This window comes from Pseudophryne corroboree, unplaced genomic scaffold (genome assembly GCF_028390025.1).
Source record: "Pseudophryne corroboree isolate aPseCor3 unplaced genomic scaffold, aPseCor3.hap2 scaffold_295, whole genome shotgun sequence".
Taxonomy (NCBI): domain Eukaryota; kingdom Metazoa; phylum Chordata; class Amphibia; order Anura; family Myobatrachidae; genus Pseudophryne; species Pseudophryne corroboree.
In genome coordinates, this window is record NW_026969618.1 from 120,361 (window position 1) to 144,432 (window position 24,072).

Sequence of the window (24,072 nt, forward strand, 5' to 3'; positions counted from 1 at the left end):
AGATTTTGGTGATCTTTAAGTAGACAAGTCAAATTTCATACCCCCTGTTATGGTGTAGGGTACCTGGCCTTCTCTGATGTAATCAGAGTTAGATTTGATTCAGTGATTTTATAAAAACATCTAGGAAGCACAATTTAGCAGTGGGTTGCAGAGAAAAAGAAATATGCTGGCAAAAAAATCAAATTGCGTGATTAAACAGCTCTTCATTTTCTGGCTTTATTTTTATGCTAACAAATTTGTTCTCTGAAAAGTGTCCACAAAGCCAAGTCTCTGATTAACACCTTTGTAGGGATGGTTTTTCACCTATTACTAAATTAAACTTGCTTCATTGGAAAGGCAGCAAGATGCATCCTCATTTCAATGTCTACTGAAATAATACAGGTTGACACCAGGAAACATTAACGCCACTGCATCCTTGCTGCTTTCTCATGTGGAAGTCTGTTTAATGTGAAAACAAGGTGATATCTAATTAGCACACAGGTAAGAAATTACGAAAATCTTTATTTAAGGGTGAAGATGTTTCTCACAAAATCGTTGCCCCAATGCATCATTGAAATTCAAGCTGGAAAGATGATTTTAATATATCACTTGTACATTTTGTATTGCTCTTCTGGTGACAATGTAGTTTGTTTTTGTCAATTACCATTTTAATAATAGGGTAAAGAAAATGAAGTGGATTTTTGAAAGAAAACAATACTGTCAATATACTATTAAAACAAAATAAATGGTAAAAGTTATTGTACTTTAAGTAAAAATAAAAGAGACAAAATATCAATCCCAGTTTTGGATTACTTTAATTAACAAAAAAAAATGCATATAGCAGAGGATAGTTTCAATCTGCCTACCTCTGGCTTATGGGCCCAGCATGCTTCCATTGCAGTACTCTGCTGCACATGTAAGTGCAAGAGATCCTGAAGCACTCACTCATCATGGGAAAGTACCAATGTGTTTCTTCGTTGGTTGATGGAAGAAACATCTTACAAAAACTCTCCAGATTATTGACTTTTTAAAGTTTTTCTAGGAAACGTTTTAGATGAATGCTTATTAGCCTTTGTCAGTATGAACTTTTGCAAAGTATCTCTGTGGCGCAATCAGTTAGTATGTATGGCTATTAACCAAAAGGTTGGTGGTTCAATCCCACCCGGGGACGTAATTGACCTTGTTATCAGATTTTGGTGATCTTTAAGTAGACAAGTCAAATTTCATACCCCCTGTTATGGTGTAGGGTACCTGGCCTTCTCTGATGTAATCAGAGTTAGATTTGATTCAGTGATTTTATAAAAACATCTAGGAAGCACAATTTAGCAGTGGGTTGCAGAGAAAAAGAAATATGCTGGCAAAAAAATCAAATTGCGTGATTAAACAGCTCTTCATTTTCTGGCTTTATTTTTATGCTAACAAATTTGTTCTCTGAAAAGTGTCCACAAAGCCAAGTCTCTGATTAACACCTTTGTAGGGATGGTTTTTCACCTATTACTAAATTAAACTTGCTTCATTGGAAAGGCAGCAAGATGCATCCTCATTTCAATGTCTACTGAAATAATACAGGTTGACACCAGGAAACATTAACGCCACTGCATCCTTGCTGCTTTCTCATGTGGAAGTCTGTTTAATGTGAAAACAAGGTGATATCTAATTAGCACACAGGTAAGAAATTACGAAAATCTTTATTTAAGGGTGAAGATGTTTCTCACAAAATCGTTGCCCCAATGCATCATTGAAATTCAAGCTGGAAAGATGATTTTAATATATCACTTGTATATTTTGTATTGCTCTTCTGGTGACAATGTAGTTTGTTTTTGTCAATTACCATTTTAATAATAGGGTAAAGAAAATGAAGTGGATTTTTGAAAGAAAACAATACTGTCAATATACTATTAAAACAAATTAAAATGGTAAAAGTTATTGTACTTTAAGTAAAAATAAAAGAGCCAAAATATCAATCCCAGTTTTGGATTACTTTAATTAACAAACAAAAAAAAATGCATATAGCAGAGAATAGTTTCAATCTGCCTACCTCTGAGTTATGGGCCCAGCATGCTTCCATTGCTGTACTCTGCTGCACATGTAAGTGCAAGAGATCCTGAAGCACTCACTCATCATGGGAAAGTACCAATGTGTTTCTTCGTTGGTTGATGGAAGAAACATCTTACAAAAACTCTCCAGATTATTGACTTTTTTAAGTTTTTCTAGGAAACGTTTTAGATGAATGCTTATTAGCATTTGTCAGTATGTACTTTTGCAAAGTGTCTCTGTGGCGCAATCAGTTAGTGTGTAAAGCTATTAACTAAAAGGTTGGTGGTTCAATCCCACCCAGGGACGTAATTGACCTTGTTATCAGATTTTGGTGATCTTTAAGTAGACAAGTCAAATTTCATACCCCCTGTTATGGTGTAGGGTACCTGGCCTTCTCTGATGTAATCACAGTTAGATTTGATTCAGTGATTTTATAAAAATAGCTAGGAAGCACAATTTAGCAGTGGGTTGCAGAGAAAAAGAAATATGCTGGCAAAAAAATCCATTTGAGTGATTAAACAGCTCTTCATTTTCTGGCTTTATTTTTATGCTAACAAATTTGTTCTCTGAAAAGTGTCCACAAAGCCAAGTCTCTGATTAACACCTTTGTAGGGATGGTTTTTCACCTATTACTAAATTAAACTTGCTTCATTGGAAAGGCAGCAAGATGCATCCTCATTTCAATGTCTACTGAAATAATACAGGTTGACACCAGGAAACATTAACGCCACTGCATCCTTGCTGCTTTCTCATGTGGAAGTCTGTTTAATGTGAAAACAAGGTGATATCTAATTAGCACACAGGTAAGGAATTAAGAAAATCTTTATTTAAGGGTGAAGATGTTTCTCACAAAATCGTTGCCCCAATGCATCATTGAAATTCAAGCTGGAAAGATGATTTTAATATATCACTTGTACATTTTGTATTGCTCTTCTGGTGACAATGTAGTTTGTTTTTGTCAATTACCATTTTAATAATAGGGTAAAGAAAATGAAGTGGATTTTTGAAAGAAAACAATACTGTCAATATACTATTAAAACAAATTAAAATGTTAAAAGTTATTGTACTTTAAGTAAAAATAAAAGAGACAAAATATCAATCCCAGTTTTGGATTACTTTAATTAACAAAAAAAAATGCATATAGCAGAGGATAGTTTCAATCTGCCTACCTCTGGGTTATTGGCCCAGCATGCTTCCATTGCAGTACTCTGCTGCACATGTAAGTGCAAGAGATCCTGAAGCACTCACTCATCATGGGAAAGTACCAATGTGTTTCTTCGTTGGTTGATGGAAGAAACATCTTACAAAAACTCTCCAGATTATTGACTTTTTAAAGTTTTTCTAGGAAACGTTTTAGATGAATGCTTATTAGCCTTTGTCAGTATTAAATTTTGCAAAGTGTCTCTGTGGCGAAATCAGTTAGTATGTACGGCTATTAACCAAAAGGTTGGTGGTTCAATCCCACCCAGGGACCTAATTGACCTTGTTATCAGATTTTGGTGATCTTTAAGTAGACAAGTCAAAATTTCAAACCCCCTGTTATGGTGTAGGGTACCTGGCCTTCTCTGATGTAATCAGAGTTAGATTTGATTCAGTGATTTTATAAAAACAGCTAGGAAGCACAATTTAGCAGTGGGTTGCAGAGAAAAAAAATATGCTGGCAGAAAAATCCAATTGAGTGATTAAACAGCTCTTTATTTTCTGGCTTTATTTTTATGCTAACAAATTTGTTCTCTGAAAAGTGTCCACAAAGCCAAGTCTCTGATTAACACCTTTGTAGGGATGGTTTTTCACCTATTACTAAATTAAACTTGCTTCATTGGAAAGGCAGCAAGATGTATCCTCATTTCAATGTCTACTGAAATAATACAGGTTGACACCAGGAAACATTAACGCCACTGCATCCTTGCTGCTTTCTCATGTGGAAGTCTGTTTAATGTGAAAACAAGGTGATATCTAATTAGCACACAGGTAAGGAATTAGGAAAATCTTTATTTAAGGGTGAAGATGTTTCTCACAAAATCGTTGCCCCAATGCATCATTGAAATTCAAGCTGGAAAGATGATTTTAATATATCACTTGTACATTTTGTATTGCTCTTCTGGTGACAATGTAGTTTGTTTTTGTCAATTACCATTTTAATAATAGGGTAAAGAAAATGAAGTGGATTTTTGAAAGAAAACAATACTGTCAATATACTATTAAAACAAATTAAAATGTTAAAAGTTATTGTACTTTAAGTAAAAATAAAAGAGACAAAATATCAATCCCAGTTTTGGATTACTTTAATTAACAAAAAAAAATGCATATAGCAGAGGATAGTTTCAATCTGCCTACCTCTGGCTTATGGGCCCAGCATGCTTCCATTGCAGTACTCTGCTGCACATGTAAGTGCAAGAGATCCTGAAGCACTCACTCATCATGGGAAAGTACCAATGTGTTTCTTCGTTGGTTGATGGAAGAAACATCTTACAAAAACTCTCCAGATTATTGACTTTTTAAAGTTTTTCTAGGAAACGTTTTAGATGAATGCTTATTAGCCTTTGTCAGTATGAACTTTTGCAAAGTATCTCTGTGGCGCAATCAGTTAGTATGTATGGCTATTAACCAAAAGGTTGGTGGTTCAATCCCACCCGGGGACGTAATTGACCTTGTTATCAGATTTTGGTGATCTTTAAGTAGACAAGTCAAATTTCATACCCCCTGTTATGGTGTAGGGTACCTGGCCTTCTCTGATGTAATCAGAGTTAGATTTGATTCAGTGATTTTATAAAAACATCTAGGAAGCACAATTTAGCAGTGGGTTGCAGAGAAAAAGAAATATGCTGGCAAAAAAATCAAATTGCGTGATTAAACAGCTCTTCATTTTCTGGCTTTATTTTTATGCTAACAAATTTGTTCTCTGAAAAGTGTCCACAAAGCCAAGTCTCTGATTAACACCTTTGTAGGGATGGTTTTTCACCTATTACTAAATTAAACTTGCTTCATTGGAAAGGCAGCAAGATGCATCCTCATTTCAATGTCTACTGAAATAATACAGGTTGACACCAGGAAACATTAACGCCACTGCATCCTTGCTGCTTTCTCATGTGGAAGTCTGTTTAATGTGAAAACAAGGTGATATCTAATTAGCACACAGGTAAGAAATTACGAAAATCTTTATTTAAGGGTGAAGATGTTTCTCACAAAATCGTTGCCCCAATGCATCATTGAAATTCAAGCTGGAAAGATGATTTTAATATATCACTTGTATATTTTGTATTGCTCTTCTGGTGACAATGTAGTTTGTTTTTGTCAATTACCATTTTAATAATAGGGTAAAGAAAATGAAGTGGATTTTTGAAAGAAAACAATACTGTCAATATACTATTAAAACAAATTAAAATGGTAAAAGTTATTGTACTTTAAGTAAAAATAAAAGAGCCAAAATATCAATCCCAGTTTTGGATTACTTTAATTAACAAACAAAAAAAAATGCATATAGCAGAGAATAGTTTCAATCTGCCTACCTCTGAGTTATGGGCCCAGCATGCTTCCATTGCTGTACTCTGCTGCACATGTAAGTGCAAGAGATCCTGAAGCACTCACTCATCATGGGAAAGTACCAATGTGTTTCTTCGTTGGTTGATGGAAGAAACATCTTACAAAAACTCTCCAGATTATTGACTTTTTTAAGTTTTTCTAGGAAACGTTTTAGATGAATGCTTATTAGCATTTGTCAGTATGTACTTTTGCAAAGTGTCTCTGTGGCGCAATCAGTTAGTGTGTAAAGCTATTAACTAAAAGGTTGGTGGTTCAATCCCACCCAGGGACGTAATTGACCTTGTTATCAGATTTTGGTGATCTTTAAGTAGACAAGTCAAATTTCATACCCCCTGTTATGGTGTAGGGTACCTGGCCTTCTCTGATGTAATCACAGTTAGATTTGATTCAGTGATTTTATAAAAACAGCTAGGAAGCACAATTTAGCAGTGGGTTGCAGAGAAAAAGAAATATGCTGGCAAAAAAATCCATTTGAGTGATTAAACAGCTCTTCATTTTCTGGCTTTATTTTTATGCTAACAAATTTGTTCTCTGAAAAGTGTCCACAAAGCCAAGTCTCTGATTAACACCTTTGTAGGGATGGTTTTTCACCTATTACTAAATTAAACTTGCTTCATTGGAAAGGCAGCAAGATGCATCCTCATTTCAATGTCTACTGAAATAATACAGGTTGACACCAGGAAACATTAACGCCACTGCATCCTTGCTGCTTTCTCATGTGGAAGTCTGTTTAATGTGAAAACAAGGTGATATCTAATTAGCACACAGGTAAGGAATTAAGAAAATCTTTATTTAAGGGTGAAGATGTTTCTCACAAAATCGTTGCCCCAATGCATCATTGAAATTCAAGCTGGAAAGATGATTTTAATATATCACTTGTACATTTTGTATTGCTCTTCTGGTGACAATGTAGTTTGTTTTTGTCAATTACCATTTTAATAATAGGGTAAAGAAAATGAAGTGGATTTTTGAAAGAAAACAATACTGTCAATATACTATTAAAACAAATTAAAATGTTAAAAGTTATTGTACTTTAAGTAAAAATAAAAGAGACAAAATATCAATCCCAGTTTTGGATTACTTTAATTAACAAAAAAAAATGCATATAGCAGAGGATAGTTTCAATCTGCCTACCTCTGGGTTATTGGCCCAGCATGCTTCCATTGCAGTACTCTGCTGCACATGTAAGTGCAAGAGATCCTGAAGCACTCACTCATCATGGGAAAGTACCAATGTGTTTCTTCGTTGGTTGATGGAAGAAACATCTTACAAAAACTCTCCAGATTATTGACTTTTTAAAGTTTTTCTAGGAAACGTTTTAGATGAATGCTTATTAGCCTTTGTCAGTATTAAATTTTGCAAAGTGTCTCTGTGGCGAAATCAGTTAGTATGTACGGCTATTAACCAAAAGGTTGGTGGTTCAATCCCACCCAGGGACCTAATTGACCTTGTTATCAGATTTTGGTGATCTTTAAGTAGACAAGTCAAAATTTCAAACCCCCTGTTATGGTGTAGGGTACCTGGCCTTCTCTGATGTAATCAGAGTTAGATTTGATTCAGTGATTTTATAAAAACAGCTAGGAAGCACAATTTAGCAGTGGGTTGCAGAGAAAAAAAATATGCTGGCAGAAAAATCCAATTGAGTGATTAAACAGCTCTTTATTTTCTGGCTTTATTTTTATGCTAACAAATTTGTTCTCTGAAAAGTGTCCACAAAGCCAAGTCTCTGATTAACACCTTTGTAGGGATGGTTTTTCACCTATTACTAAATTAAACTTGCTTCATTGGAAAGGCAGCAAGATGTATCCTCATTTCAATGTCTACTGAAATAATACAGGTTGACACCAGGAAACATTAACGCCACTGCATCCTTGCTGCTTTCTCATGTGGAAGTCTGTTTAATGTGAAAACAAGGTGATATCTAATTAGCACACAGGTAAGGAATTAGGAAAATCTTTATTTAAGGGTGAAGATGTTTCTCACAAAATCGTTGCCCCAATGCATCATTGAAATTCAAGCTGGAAAGATGATTTTAATATATCACTTGTACATTTTGTTTTGCTCTTCTGGTGACAATGTAGTTTGTTTTTGTCAATTACCATTTTAATAATAGGGTAAAGAAAATGAAGTGGATTTTTGAAAGAAAACAATACTGTCAATATACTATTAAAACAAATTAAAATGTTAAAAGTTATTGTACTTTAAGTAAAAATAAAAGAGCCAAAATATCAATCCCAGTTTTGGATTACTTTAATTAACAAAAAAAATGCATATAGCAGAGGATAGTTTCAATCTGCCTACCTCTGGGTTATGGGCCCAGCATGCTTCCATTGCAGTACTCTGCTGCACATGTAAGTGCAAGAGATCCTGAAGCACTCACTCATCATGGGAAAGTACCAATGTGTTTCTTCGTTGGTTGATGGAAGAAACATCTTACAAAAACTCTCCAGATTATTGACTTTTTAAAGTTTTTCTAGGAAACGTTTTAGATGAATGCTTATTAGCCTTTGTCAGTATTAACTTTTGCAAAGTGTCTCTGTGGCGAAATCAGTTAGTATGTATGGCTATTAACCAAAAGGTTGGTGGTTCAATCCCACCCAGGGACCTAATTGACCTTGTTATCAGATTTTGGTGATCTTTAAGTAGACAAGTCAAAATTTCAAACCCCCTGTTATGGTGTAGGGTACCTGGCCTTCTCTGATGTAATCAGAGTTAGATTTGATTCAGTGATTTTATAAAAACAGCTAGGAAGCACAATTTAGCAGTGGGTTGCAGAGAAAAAAAATATGCTGGCAGAAAAATCCAATTGAGTGATTAAACAGCTCTTTATTTTCTGGCTTTATTTTTATGCTAACAAATTTGTTCTCTGAAAAGTGTCCACAAAGCCAAGTCTCTGATTAACACCTTTGTAAGGATGGTTTTTCACCTATTACTAAATTAAACTTGCTTCATTGGAAAGGCAGCAAGATGCATCCTCATTTCAATGTCTACTGAAATATTACAAGTTGACACCAGGAAACATTAACGCCAATTCATCCTTGCTGCTTTCTCATGTGGAAGTCTGTTTAATATGAAAACAAGGTGATATCTAATTAGCACACAGTTAAGGAATTAAGAAAATCTTTATTTAAGGGTGAAGATGTTTCTCACAAAATCGTTGCCCCAATGCATCATTGAAATTCAAGCTGGAAAGACGATTTTAATATATCACTTGTACATTTTGAATTGCTCTTCTGGTGACAATGTAGTTTGTTTTTGTCAATTACCATTTAAATAATAGGGTAAAGAAAATTAAGTGGATTTTTGAAAGAAAACAATACTGTCAATATACTATTAAAACAAATTAAAATGGTAAAAGTTACTGTACTTTAAGTAAAAATAAAAGAGCCAAAATATCAATCCCAGTTTTGGATTACTTTAATTAACAAACAAAAAAATGCATATAGCAGAGGATAGTTTCAATCTGCCTACCTCTGGGTTATGGGCCCAGCATGTTTCCATTGCTGTACTCTGCTGCACATGTAAGTGCAAGAGATCCTGAAGCACTCACTCATTATGGGAAAGTACCAATGTGTTTCTTCGTTGGTTGATAGAAGAAACATCTTACAAAAACTCTCCAGATTATTGACTTTTTAAAGTTTTTCTAGGAAACGTTTTAGATGAATGCTTATTAGCATTTGTCAGTATGTACTTTTGCAAAGTGTCTCTGTGGCGCAATCAGTTAGTGTGTAAGGCTATTAACCAAAAGGTTGGTGGTTCAATCCCACCCAGGGACGTAATTGACCTTGTTATCAGATTTTGGTGATCTTTAAGTAGACAAGTCAAATTTCATACCCCCTGTTATGGTGTAGGGTACCTGGCCTTCTCTGATGTAATCAGAGTTAGATTTGATTCAGTGATTTTATAAAAACAGCTAGGAAGCACAATTTAGCAGTGGGTTGCAGAGAAAAAGAAATATGCTGGCAAAAAAATCCATTTGAGTGATTAAACAGCTCTTCATTTTCTGGCTTTATTTTTATGCTAACAAATTTGTTCTCTGAAAAGTGTCCACAAAGCCAAGTCTCTGATTAACACCTTTGTAGGGATGGTTTTTCACCTATTACTAAATTAAACTTGCTTCATTGGAAAGGCAGCAAGATGCATCCTCATTTCAATGTCTACTGAAATAATACAGGTTGACACCAGGAAACATTAACGCCACTGCATCCTTGCTGCTTTCTCATGTGGAAGTCTGTTTAATGTGAAAACAAGGTGATATCTAATTAGCACACAGGTAAGGAATTAAGAAAAATTTTATTTAAGGGTGAAGATGTTTCTCACAAAATCGTTGCCCCAATACATCATTGAAATTCAAGCTGGAAAGATGATTTTAATATATCACTTGTACATTTTGTATTGCTCTTCTGGTGACAATGTAGTTTGTTTTTGTCAATTACCATTTTAATAATAGGGTAAAGAAAATTAAGTGGATTTTTGAAAGAAAACAATACTGTCAATATACTATTAAAACAAATTAAAATGGTAAAAGTTATTGTACTTTAAGTAAAAATAAAAGAGCCAAAATATCAATCCCAGTTTTGGATTACTTTAATTAACAAACAAAAAAATGCATATAGCAGAGGATAGTTTCAATCGGCCTACCTCTGGGTTATGGGCCCAGCATGCTTCCATTGCTGTACTCTGCTGCACATGTAAGTGCAAGAGATCCTGAAGCACTCAATCATCATGGGAAAGTACCAATGTGTTTCTTCGTTGGTTGATAGAAGAAACATCTTACAAAAACTCTCCAGATTATTGACTTTTTTAAGTTTTTCTAGGAAACGTTTTAGATGAATGCTTATTAGCATTTGTCAGTATGGACTTTTGCAAAGTGTCTCTGTGGTGCAATCAGTTAGTGTGTACGGCTATTAACCAAAAGGTTGGTGGTTCAATCCCACCCAGGGACGTAATTGACCTTGTTATCAGATTTTGGTGATCTTTAAGTAGACAAGTCAAATTTCATACCCCCTGTTATGGTGTAGGGTACCTGGCCTTCTCTGATGTAATCAGAGTTAGATTTGATTCAGTGATTTTATAAAAACATCTAGGAAGCACAATTTAGCAGTGGGTTGCAGAGAAAAAGAAATATGCTGGCAAAAAAATCAAATTGCGTGATTAAACAGCTCTTCATTTTCTGGCTTTATTTTTATGCTAACAAATTTGTTCTCTGAAAAGTGTCCACAAAGCCAAGTCTCTGATTAACACCTTTGTAGGGATGGTTTTTCACCTATTACTAAATTAAACTTGCTTCATTGGAAAGGCAGCAAGATGTATCCTCATTTCAATGTCTACTGAAATAATACAGGTTGACACCAGGAAACATTAACGCCACTGCATCCTTGCTGCTTTCTCATGTGGAAGTCTGTTTAATGTGAAAACAAGGTGATATCTAATTAGCACACAGGTAAGGAATTAAGAAAATCTTTATTTAAGGGTGAAGATGTTTCTCACAAAATTGTTGACCCAATGCATCATTGAAATTCAAGCTGGAAAGATGATTTTAATATATCACTTGTACATTTTGTATTGCTCTTCTGGTGACAATGTAGTTTGTTTTTGTCAATTACCATTTTAATAATAGGGTAAAGAAAATGAAGTGGATTTTTGAAAGAAAACAATACTGTCAATATACTATTAAAACAAATTAAAATGGTAAAAGTTATTGTACTTTAAGTAAAAATAAAAGAGACAAAATATCAATCCCAGTTTTGGATTACTTTAATTAACAAAAAAAAATGCATATAGCAGAGGATAGTTTCAATCTGCCTACCTCTGGGTTATGGGCCCAGCATGCTTCCATTGCAGTACTCTGCTGCACATGTAAGTGCAAGAGATCCTGAAGCACTCACTCATCATGGGAAAGTACCAATGTGTTTCTTCGTTGGTTGATGGAAGAAACATCTTACAAAAACTCTCCAGATTATTGACTTTTTAAAGTTTTTCTAGGAAACGTTTTAGATGAATGCTTATTAGCCTTTGTCAGTATGGACTTTTGTAAAGTGTCTCTGTGGCGCAATCAGTTAGTATGTACGGCTATTAACCATAAGGTTGGTGGTTCAATCCCACCCAGGGACCTAATTGACCTTGTTATCAGATTTTGGTGATCTTTAAGTAGACAAGTCAAAATTTCAAACCCCCTGTTATGGTGTAGGGTACCTGGCCTTCTCTGATGTAATCAGAGTTAGATTTGATTCAGTGATTTTATAAAAACAGCTAGGAAGCACAATTTAGCAGTGGGTTGCAGAGAAAAAAAATATGCTGGCAGAAAAATCCAATTGAGTGATTAAACAGCTCTTCATTTTCTGGCTTTATTTTTATGCTAACAAATTTGTTCTCTGAAAAGTGTCCACAAAGCCAAGTCTCTGATTAACACCTTTGTAAGGATGGTTTTTCACCTATTACTAAATTAAACTTGCTTCATTGGAAAGGCAGCAAGATGCATCCTCATTTCAATGGTAAGTCAACCTTCTTGCCCTATGTTCCCTCTCAACGGATGAAGACGCATCATTATCTACCGCAGTCATTTTGGCCCAATAGATATGCAAGAAGTTAAGATTCCCCTTTCTTTGCAGGTAGAGGAAGGAAAAGGAAGAGGTCTGTAGCCTCTTCAAGATCGCAGGACCAGAGATTGTCCTCTGCTTCTGCCAAATCCACTGCATGACACTGGGGCTTTCTTGCAGGAGCCCACACCAGTGGGGGCACGTCTAAAACTCTTCAGTCAGTTCTGGATTCATTCGGACCTGGACTCGTGGGTTTTACAAATAGTGTCCCAAGGGTACAAACTGGGGTTTCAAGACGTTCCCCCTCACCGATTGTTCAAATTGGCCTTAGTCAGCAGGGAGAAGGTCTTTATTCAAGCCTCTTCGTGGTCCCGAAGCCGGACGGCTCAGTCAGACCAATCTTAAATCTGAAATCCCTCAATTTCTTCCTAAAGAAATTCAATTTCAAGATGGAATTTCTCAGGGCAGTGATCTCCAGTCCGGAGGACGGAGATTTCATGGTTTTGGTAGACATTAAGGATGCCTACTTACATGTTCCCATTTAGCCACTGCCTCAAGCTACCTAAGGTTTGCAATTCAGGATTGTCATTACCAATTTCAGACATTGCCGTTTGGTCTGTCCACGGCTCCGAGGATTTTCACCAGGGTGATGGCGGAAATTATGGTTCTCCTTCGCAAGCAAGGAGTCACAATTATCCCGTACTTGGATGATCTCCTGATAAAGGCGAGATCCAGGGACCAGTTGGTGCAAAACATTGCACTCTCCCTGACAGTTCTTCAACAACATGGTTGGCTCCTAAACTTGCCAAAATCGCAGTTGGTCCCAATGACGCGGTTGTTGTTTTTGGGAGTCATACTGTTAGGCGCCGGGGTCCGCTTGATGGTCTGCGCGGCCCGGCGCCTAGCAACTAGAGACGCCGTGCACGTACAGCCGCCGGCTCATTAGCAACGCTAGACGCCGGGCGCGCTGAGCCGCACGGACCCTAGCAACGGGGACGCCACTGGCGGACCGCGTTCCCCGTTGCTAGGCTTTAGGAAATTAAGATATTCACCTGCTCTCTGGCCGTGCAGCAAGGCAGCTGCACGGCATTTATTCTAATCAGCCTTTAGCAGCTGATTGGAGGACTCCTTGTTAAATACACTCCCAGGGCTTCTCACAGACGCCGGTAATAGCTTCCTGCATGCTGCCTTTGTTTGCTGAGAGTCTGTTTCCAGTCCTGCTGTATCCGGTCATTCCAGTCCGCAGAAGTCCGGTATTCGGGAGTTGTCATCTCATCCCAAGAGGTCGTTTGGTTCCCTGGAGTCCTGACTGATCACCGTTTTATATCCAGTGGTGTTCGTGAGTTGCGGCTCAGCCGCTTTACCTTTTATATTTTGTGTTTGGAGCATTTGTGGAGGGTTCCGCTTCCACAAGTCCTCTCTGGTACTTGGCGGTGCCGGGTAGGAGAATTGGACAAGTGGATATTTTGGTTGTCCTTTTTCCTGGCGGTTTCTCCGCACATATTATAGTTTTGAGTTTGCTTAGCCCCTGGCCTGGTTGTTTAGTTAGAGGGCCTCTTGTTATCACCCTGTCTCGGGTTTCCCTTTGTCTCTCATTAAGACTGGGGGGCATCGAAGTTGGGCAGACATAATCCGCCCTTCAAACGCGGCTGCCAAGGGCTCAAGAAACCATAGTCTCGCAGGGGATTTCTGACAACACGGGTGAGACAACAGAGTTAGGGCGCCAGGGGCTATTTTCCTGTCCTGCTCCCTTCCCCAGCATTCCGTTCCAGTGCTCCAGTCCTTGCCATAAGATCTTCTCTGACCAGAGTGCTGGAATCATAACATTATTACCGGCCATACCAAAACTTAAAATTAAACGGGGTTTAATTTTTTTTCATTCAGTTTTGTGAGAGTTTATCGGCCTCATGAATCCAACAGGTTTAGGGCCAAATCCTGGTCAGCTCTTAGTCAGCCAGATTCAAGAACTTACTCAGATGGTTCAGGATCTTTCTCTTCGGGTGAAGTCGCAGGAAGATCTTTTGCGAGCTTCCCCAAGGGTAGTCCCTGAACCAAAGATGCATTTGCCTGACCGTTTTTCTGGTGATAGAAAAGAGTTTTTTAATTTTAAAGAATCCTGTAAACTTTATTTTCGTTTAAGACCGACTTCCTCGGGTACTGAATCTCAGCGGGTCGGGTTTATTATTTCTTTGCTCCAGGGGGATCCTCAGACCTGGGCATTTGGTTTAAGAGCAGAGGATCCGGCATTGTTGTCAGTTGACGCTTTTTTTGAGTCTTTAGGGCTCTTGTATGATGACCCTGATAGAGAGGCGTCCGCTGAAAGTCAGTTGCGCGCTCTCAGACAGGGTAGAAATCCTGCAGAGGTTTATTGTACGGAGTTTCGCCGTTGGTCGAACGACTGTGGCTGGAATGACCCAGCCCTGCGCAGTCAGTTTCGCCTCGGCTTATCAGAGTCTATAAAAGACAGTCTCCTTCAGTACCCCGCTCCTGAGACTCTCGATAAACTCATGGAGCTTTCTATTAAGATTGATCGTCGTCTCAGAAAGCGGAGGGCTGAAAAAGGAGCACCTGTAAGGTCAAGTCCGTGTGTATATTCCATTCCTGAAGACGTAGAGGAGACCATGCAGATGGGTCTCTCCCGGCTGTCTCCTGAAGAAAGAGCCAGAAGGCAAAATTCTGGTCTTTGTCTGTACTGTGGGGGTAAGGGACATTTTGCTCGTAATTGTCCGAACAAGTCGGGAAATGCTTTGACCAGGTGAATTGTGAGGGGGTTCACCTAGGTCTGCAGCTTGTCTCCTCGAATAACTCCCTTTTAGTCCCAGTTAAAGTTTCCTTTGGCAGCCTCAGTTCTTCGGTGTCGGCTTTTGTTGACAGTGGAGCTGCAGGAAACTTTATGGATTTAACTTGGGCTAAGGCCTTAGGCATTCCTCAGTTACCTTTGGGTAGGTGTGTCACCATGCATGGCTTAGATGGGAGTCCGCTGTCTAATGGGATTATTTCTCTCCGTACACCCCCTGTACTACTTACAGTAGGAGCTCTACATTCCGAGAAAATCGAGTTCTTTCTTACACATTGCCCAGCAGTTCCAGTTGTTCTGGGTCACCCTTGGCTGGCCTTTCATAATCCCACCATTGATTGGCGGTCGGGGGAGATTTCACATTGGGGTACTTTTTGTGATAAGGAATGTATCACGTTTCCAGTCAGAGTAGCAGCTATCATTCCAGAACTCATTCCGGTGGAATACCAGGAGTTTGCTGATGTTTTCTCCAAAGGCAATGCGGACATTCTGCCTCCCCATCGGCCTTATGATTGTGCTATTGAGTTAATTCCTGGTGCCGCATTGCCAAAGGGAAGATTATATGCATTATCCGGGCCAGAAACTGCGGCTATGAATGATTATGTAAAGGAGAGCCTTGAGAAAGGATTTATTAGACCATCAAAATCTCCTTTAAGTGCAGGCTTCTTCTTTGTGGAGAAAAAGGATGGCTCGCTTAGACCTTGCATTGATTTTAGAGCCCTGAATAAGATCTCAGTTAAAAACACCTATCCTTTGCCGTTGATTTCTGTACTCTTTGATCAGTTACGTTCTGCTGTGATTTTTTTCTAAAATTGACCTTAGAGGAGCGTACAACCTCATCCGAATTAAATCTGGAGATGAGTGGAAAACGGCCTTCAGTACTCAGTCGGGTTACTACGAATACCTGGTGATGCCGTTCGGCCTGTCCAATGCTCCGGCAGTTTTTCAAGACCTCATTAACGATGTGCTCCGTGACTTCCTAGGGAAATTCGTGGTCGTTTACTTAGACGACATCCTGATTTTTTCTAAATCAATGGAACAACATGTTACCCAGGTGCGTCTGGTTCTTCAAAAGTTATGTGAGAATCATTTATATGCCAAGCTGGAGAAGTGTGAGTTTCATGTCACGGAAGTATCTTTTTTAGGGTACATAATTTCCCCTCAGGGATTTTCCATGGAACCAAAGAAACTCCAGGCCATCCTTAGTTGGGCGCAACCCACCAATTTAAAAGCAATTCAGCGTTTTTTAGGGTTTGCGAATTATTATAGGAGGTTCATTCATTCTTTTTCTGACCTGGTTGCTCCCATTGTAGCTCTGACAAAGAAAGGAGCGGATCCTACCAACTGGTCGCGTGAAGCTGAGTTGTCCTTCCGGGCCTTGAAACAAGCCTTTGTCTCGGCTCCAGTCCTCAGACATCCTAATCCGGAATTGCCCTTTGTGGTGGAGGTTGATGCCTCGGAGGTTGGAGTGGGGGCTATCCTTTCTCAAAAGGATCCGGAGTCTCTGGAGTTACATCCTTGTGCCTTTATGTCCAGGAAATTCTCCTCCGCTGAATCCAACTATGATGTTGGTAATCGGGAGTTACTGGCGGTAAAATGGGCTTTCGAGGAGTGGAGGCATTGGCTGGAGGGAGCAAAACATACTATTTCGGTATTGACTGACCATAAGAACCTGCAATACATTGAATCGGCTAAGCGGCTTAATGCCCGGCAGGCACGTTGGGCATTATTTTTTACGCGTTTCAAATTTATAATCACTTTCAGGCCTGGTTCCAAGAATACTAAGGCTGATGCCCTGTCACATAGCTTTCTTCCGGTTCACAATAACAATCCTGTTACCCCCATACTTCCATCTTCGGTCATCTGGGCGGGCCTCACACAAGATTTATTTACCCAGTTAAAACAGCTTCAACACCAAGCTCCTAGAATTACTCCTGCTGGTCGTCTTTACGTCCCTGAGTTTTTGAGAGTTACTGTTTTAACGGAATTCCATGATAACAAAGTTTCAGGGCATCCAGGAGTCTCTAAGACATTGGAGTTAGTCTCTCGCTCAGTATGGTGGCCTGGTCTTTCTAAAGACGTCAAGGAATTTGTTTATTCATGTCAGGTTTGTGCACAGCATAAGGTTCCCCGTTCCTTGCCCATCGGGCAACTTATGCCCTTAAATGTTCCTCTCAGGCCGTGGTCTCATATTTCCATGGATTTTGTGGTTGACCTTCCCCTTTCAGCCGGATTCCGAGTCATATGGGTGGTAGTGGACCGTTTTAGTAAAATGGCTCATTTTATTGCTCTTCCCCGATTGCCTTCTGCCCAAGGGTTGGCAGTTTTGTTTCTCCGCCATGTATTCAGGCTTCATGGGTTGCCTACTGATATTGTTTCTGATCGGGGTCCACAATTCATCGCACAATTCTGGAAATGTTTTTGTGCCTCATTGAAGATGAAATTGTCGTTAACATCCGGTTACCACCCACAATCCAACGGGCAAACCGAACGAGTTAACCAATCATTGAAACAATATTTGCGCTTGTATTCAGCCAAACTCCAGAATGATTGGTCCGAGTTTCTTCCGTTGGCTGAATTTGCTTACAATAATTCTTGTCATTCCTCCACTAAAGAGTCTCCATTCTTTTCAGTTTTTGGTTTTCACCCCAGAGCTAATTCTTTTTTTCATCATTCCTCAGTCTTCTCGCTTACCTTAACCTCCCATCTCAGAGCCATTTGGAAAAAGGTGCACCTTGCTCTCAGAAAAGCGGCTTTTCGAGAGAAGAAATTTTCTGACAGGCTCCGACTGCACTTTTAAGGTGGGAGATAGGGTGTGGTTGTCGACTCGCAACATCAGGCTTCGACAATCCTCAGCTAGACTGGGACCCAAATTTATTGGGCCATTTCTTATTATTAAAAGAGTCAACCCAGTTGCCTTTCGGTTACGTTTACCAAGATCTCTCAGGATTGGAAATACGTTTCATTGTTCCCTGTTGAAACAATACGTTTCTTCCAGTAGATTTCCTCGGAAGATCTCTCAGGGTAGATCTCCAGTGGATGTACAGGGACAACAGGAGTTCATGGTAGAGAAGGTTCTCGATTCCAAATTGTCCCGGGATCGGCTGTATTTTCTGGTTCACTGGAAAGGCTATGGTCCGGAGGAAAGGTCTTGGGTCCTGGATAAGGATCTTCATGCCCCGAGGCTCAAGAGGGCATTTTTTCGGGAATTTCCTCAGAAACCTGGCTTTAGGGGTTCCTTGACCCCTCCTCAAGGGGGGGGTACTGTTAGGCGCCGGGGTCCGCTTGATGGTCTGCGCGGCCCGGCGCCTAGCAACTAGAGATGCCGTGCACGTACAGCCGCCGGCTCCCTAGCAACGCTAGACGCCGGGCGCGCTGAGCTGCACGGACCCTTGCAACGGGGACGCCACTGGCGGACCGCGTTCCCCGTTTCTAGGCTTTAGGAAATTAAGATATTCACCTGCTCTCTGGCCGTGCAGCAAGGCAGCTGCACGGCATTTATTCTAATCAGCCATTAGCAGCTGATTGGAGGACTCCTTGTTAAATACACTCCCAGGGCTTCTCACAGATGCCGGTAATAGCTTCCTGCATGCTGCCTTTGTTTGCTGAGAGTCTGTTTCCAGTCCTGCTGTATCCGGTCATTCCAGTCCGCAGAAGTCCGGTATTCGGGAGTTGTCATCTCATCCCAAGAGGTCGTTTGGTTCCCTGGAGTCCTGACTGATCACCGTTTTATATCCAGTGGTGTTCGTGAGTTGCGGCTCTGCCGTGTGTTGCGGCTCAGCCACTTTACCTTTTATATTTTGTGTTTGTAGCATTTGCGGAGGGTTCCGCTTCCACAAGTCCTCTCTGGTACTCGGCGGTGCCGGGTAGGAGAATTGGACAAGTGGATATTTTGGTTGTCCTTTTTCCTGGCGGTTTCTCCGCACATATTATAGTTTTGAGTTTGCTTATCCCCTGGCCTGGTTGTTTAGTTAGAGGGCCTCTTGTTATCACCCTGTCTCGGGTTTCCCTTTGTCTCTCATTAAGACCGGGGGGCATCGAAGTTGGGCATACATGATCCGCCCTTCAAACGCGGCTGCCAAGGGCTCAAGAAACCATAGTCTCGCAGGGGATTTCTGACAACACGGGTGAGACAACAGAGTTAGGGCGCCAGGGGCTATTTTCCTGTCCTGCTCCCTTCCCCAGCATTCCGTTCCAGTGCTCCGGTCCTTGCCATAAGATCTTCTCTGACCAGAGTGCTGGAATCATAACACATACTGGACACAGAAGAGGTTTTCTTCCAGTGGAAAGGCTATGGAGATCCAGAGTCTGGTCAAACAAATTCTGAAACCAGCAAGAGTGTTAATCCATCAATGCATTCAGTTGCTGGGGAAGATGGTTGTGGCCTACGAGGCCATTCAGTTTGGCAGGTTCCATGCCAGAGTGTTCCAGTGGGACCTGTTGAACAATTGGTCCGGATCCCACCTACACATGCACCGGAGGATAATCCTGTCTTCCAAGACCAGAATCTCACTCCATTGGTGGCTGCACAGTTCTCACCTCCTTGAGGGGCGATGGTTCGGGATCCAGGACTGGATCCTAGGGACCACAGATGCAACCCTCCGAGGCTGGGGAGCAGTCACACAGGGGGAAAACGTCCAAGGAAGATGGTCAAGTCAGGAAAGTTGTCTCCACATAAATGTTCTGGAGTTAAGGGCCATTTAATAACTGCAGACACAGTACACACTGGGACGGGTGCCCAGCATCCTCAACAGACTAAGAGAAAAGGATTTACCGGTAGGTATTAAAATCCTAGTTTCTCTAACGTCCTAGAGGATGCTGGGGACTCCGTAAGGACCATGGGGATAGACGGGCTCCACAGAGTTCATGATCTTCACTGAGGTAGCGTACAGCACTGCAGCTGTGCGCCATTGCTCCCATACACCTCACATACTCCGGTCACTATAAGGGTGCAGGGCGCAGGGGGGGCGCCCTGGGCAGCAATATAAACCTCTTTTTGGCAAAAATATAACATATATACAGCTGGGCACTGTATATATGTATGAGCCCCCACCAATTTTACAGTTTAAGCGGGACAGAAGCCCGCCGCCGAGGGGGCGGGGCTTCTCCCTCAGCACTCACCAGCGCCATTTTTTTTCCACAGCACCGCTGAGAGGAAGCTCCCCGGACTCTCCCCTGCTTATACCACGGTAGAGAAGAGGGTTGAAAAGAGAGGGGGGGCACATAATTCGGCGCAAATTACATACAGCAGCGCTACTGGACAAACATTAAGTTACTGTGTTATTCCTGGGTTATATAGCGCTGGGGAGTGTGCTGGCATACTCTCTCTCTGTCTCTCCAAAGGGCCTTGTGGGGAAACTGTCTTCAGAAAAAGTATTCCCTGTGTGTGTGGTGTGTCGGTACACGTGTGTCGACATGTCTGAGGAAGAAGGCTATATTAGAGAGGAGCGGGAGCAAATGAATGTGGTGTCTCCGCTGACACCTGATTGGATGGATATGTGGAATGTTTTAAATGCTAGTGTAAACTCATTGTACAAAAGATTAGACAAGGCTGAAGCTTTGGGACAGTCAGGGACTCAACCCATGCCTGATCCTATGTTGCAGGGACTGTCAGGGTCTCATAAGCGCCCACTATCCCAGATTGTTGACACAGATACCGACACGGATTCTGACTCCAGTGTCGATTACGATGATGCAAAGTTACAGCCAAAATTGGCAAAATCCATTCGATATATGATTATGGCAATAAAAGATGTTTTGCACATCACAGAGGAACCCCCTGTCCCTGACAAGAGGGTACATATGTACAAGGGAAAGAAGCCTGAGGTAACCTTTGAGGGGGTCACACGAGCTGAACGAGTTATGTGAAAAAGCTTGGGAATCTCCAGATAAAAGACTGCAGATTTCCAAAAGGATTCTTATGGCGTATCCTTTTTCATCAACGGATAGGTTACGATGGAAATCCTCCCGTAGGATGGACAAAGCATTAACACGCACAGCTACAGTTGGAAAATCAAATTTTTTACCTTATGTTCCCTCACAGCATAAGAACGCTCCGCATTATCAAATGCAGTCCTTTCGGTCACAAAGAAACAAGAAAGTGCGAGGTGCGTCCTTTTTTGCCAGAGGTAGGGGCAGAGGAATAAAGCTGCACAACACAGCTAGTTCCCAGGAACAGAAGTCCTCCCCGGCCTCTACAAAATCTACCTCATGACGCTGGGGCTCCACTGGCAGAGTCCGGCCCATGTGATGTCTGCAGCTGCTCTGACCACGCCTCCTGTTTCTCCGTTGCCGACCCCATTTTGAAGCCGTGCCCCCGCACCGCTCCATCTCCGACTTGGAAATGGAGTGTTGTTGACCCCCCTCCCCCCCCCCCTTCACCGATTCACAGGCAGAGGTGATCGCATTATCTGCGGGGTGCCGCAGAAAATGCAGGCGTATGCTCTTAGCAGTTTTTGCAGTTGGATTGCGATCCAACCTGAATCAGGCCCCATTACCTATCACAATGCACTGCGGGTAGTACAAAATGGGGTTAATATAGGAGAAAAAACCCCAGAGCTGTGCTCCTTAACTGTCCCTGGTGGCTAGTGGAGCGGCTGCCCAGTAATCAGTGTCCACGCCAGTGCGCACACGGCCCGCCCCCATCAGCGGCCTCGTGATCCCGGAGGGCGGTGTGTGTGTGACTGACCTTAGGAAGAAACCGGAGCCTCCGCTGCAGTGACCCAGCAACCGGGGCACGGGAGTATACTGCGCCACTGGGAGTGATGGAGCTGCAGTAAAGAGGTCTATTAGACCTAGCCTGCTGCAGCCCTTGTAGATTCTTATAAAAAAAGTTCTTCTTTTCTTGCCAAAATTAATAGCTAAGAATAGGCTGCCTGAGGCAGCCCCCTGTTAAGTGGCCTGCTACTGAAGGCACCAACTACAAACTGAGCTCCCTGTTCATGGAAGCGAGGTTATAGAGGAGGGGGCGCTGAGCATCTTGGGAACAGTCAAAAGCTTTGAGCCTGTTGGTGCCTCAGATCAAGATCCTACTCTGGTGTACATATACAATGTGAATCCTTGTGGAGTCCAGTGTACCCCACAGAAGAAATGAATGCGTCACACCCATTGGCAGCAACATTAGAATAGCTGCTGATGGGCACAATTGAGAAAGGAAGGAGGGAAAACATTTGAATCCAGCACATATATGTAATTTGAATATGTAATTTGTACCTTCCTACTTTAAAATGTAATGGATGAACCTCACCCTGTGAGAACTATCTTCATGATCAAGAGATCTCATATGCAAGATAAGTATGTGTTGGGATAGGGCTGTGGAGGGCGGCTGCTCGGGCACACCCCTGTCAAGTTAAGGAGATTCAACTGAGGAAGCACAAGGGAACTCTCATCTGGGAACAACAACTGCAGGGAGAACACATTTTCAGACGAATGTGGGAGGGCAGAAGGCTGCCTAATACTGAAGCACCCCCAAACAACAAACCAAATGCAACAACTACTGCAAGCATTCCTGGGGGAAGGCCTGCAGCAGATGGATTTGCATATAGTGATGTCATCCAAGCAGTGGGCATAGTTGGCTGCAACCCTCGTCTGCATATGAAAAGAGAAAAGGGTCACGCAGGGCATGGCGGCCTTTGTGGGGTTGCGCTTGGATGACCCCTAAATCGCTTTATACACCCCCACCCCCCATCAGTGTGGGCTCATGTTGGCCATGCCCCAGCCCCTGAAGCATTCAAGCTGATTTCTTGCAGCAGCTGGACCCAGAAACAGCTCCAGAGTTGCTCTACAAGACAAGTAAAAGGGTGTGAGCCCTGCAGCACCACCTGTAGTTTGCATACACACATATATAGGACAGCATCTCTTATATGCCCCAGGGTCAATAAAATAGTATCCTTATCTAGGGTATCCATCCCCTCAGATAAGGTATCCGTCCATGCCGCTACAGCACTACACACCCAGGCCGACGCAATTGCCGGTCTGAGTAAGGTACCTGAATGTGTATAAATGGACTTCAGGGTAATCTCCTGTTTGCGGTCAGCAGACTCTTTGAGGGTAGCCGTATACTGGGACGGGAGGGCTACCTTCTTGGATAAGCGTGTTAATGCTTTGTCCACCCTAGGGGAGGATTCCCATCGTAACCTATCCATTGATGGGAAAGGATACGCCATAAGAATCCTTTTGGAAATCTGCAGTCTTTTATCTGGCGATTCCCAAGCTTTTTCACATAACTCGTTCAGCTCGTGTGACCCCCTCAAAGGTTACCTCAGGCTTTTTCACCTTGTACATATGTACCCTCTTGTCAGGGACAGGGGGTTCCTCTGTGATGTGCAAAACATCTTTTATTGCCATAATCATATATCGAATGGATTTTGCCAATTTTGGCTGTAACTTTGCATCATCGTAATCGACACTGGAGTCAGAATCCGTGTCTGTATCTGTGTCAACAATCTGGGATAGTGGGCGCTTATGAGACCCTGACAGTCCCTGCAACATAGGATCAGGCATGGGTTGAGACCCTGACTGTCCCAAAGCTTCAGCCTTGTCTAATCTTTTGTGCAATGAGTTTACACTAGCATTTAAAACATTCCACATATCCATCCAATCAGCTGTCGGCGGAGACACCACATTCATTTGCTCCTGCTCCTCTCTAATATAGCCTTCTTCCTCAGACATGTCGACACACGTGTACCAACACACCACACACACAGGGAATGCTTTTTCTGAAGACAGTTTCCCCACAAGGCCCTTTGGAGAGACAGAGAGAGAGTATGCCAGCACACACCCCAGCGCTATATAACCCAGGAATACACAGTAACTTAATGTTTGCCCAGTAGTACTGCTGTATGTAATTTGCGCCAAATTATGTGCCCCCCCCCTCTTTTCAACTCTCTTGTCTACCGTGGTATAAGCAGGGGAGAGTCCGGGGAGCTTCCTCTCAGCGGTGCTGTGAAGAAAAAATGGCGCTGGTGAGTGCTGAGGGAGAAGCCCCGCACCCTCGGCGGCAGGCTTCTGTCCCGCTTAAACTGTAAAATTGGCGGGGGCTCATACATATATACAGTGCCCCGCTGTATATGTGTTATATTTTTGCCAAAAAGAGGTTTATATTGCTGCCCAGGGTGCCCCCCCCCCCCCCTGCGCCCTGCACCCTTACAGTGACCGGAGTGTGTGAGGTGTATGGGA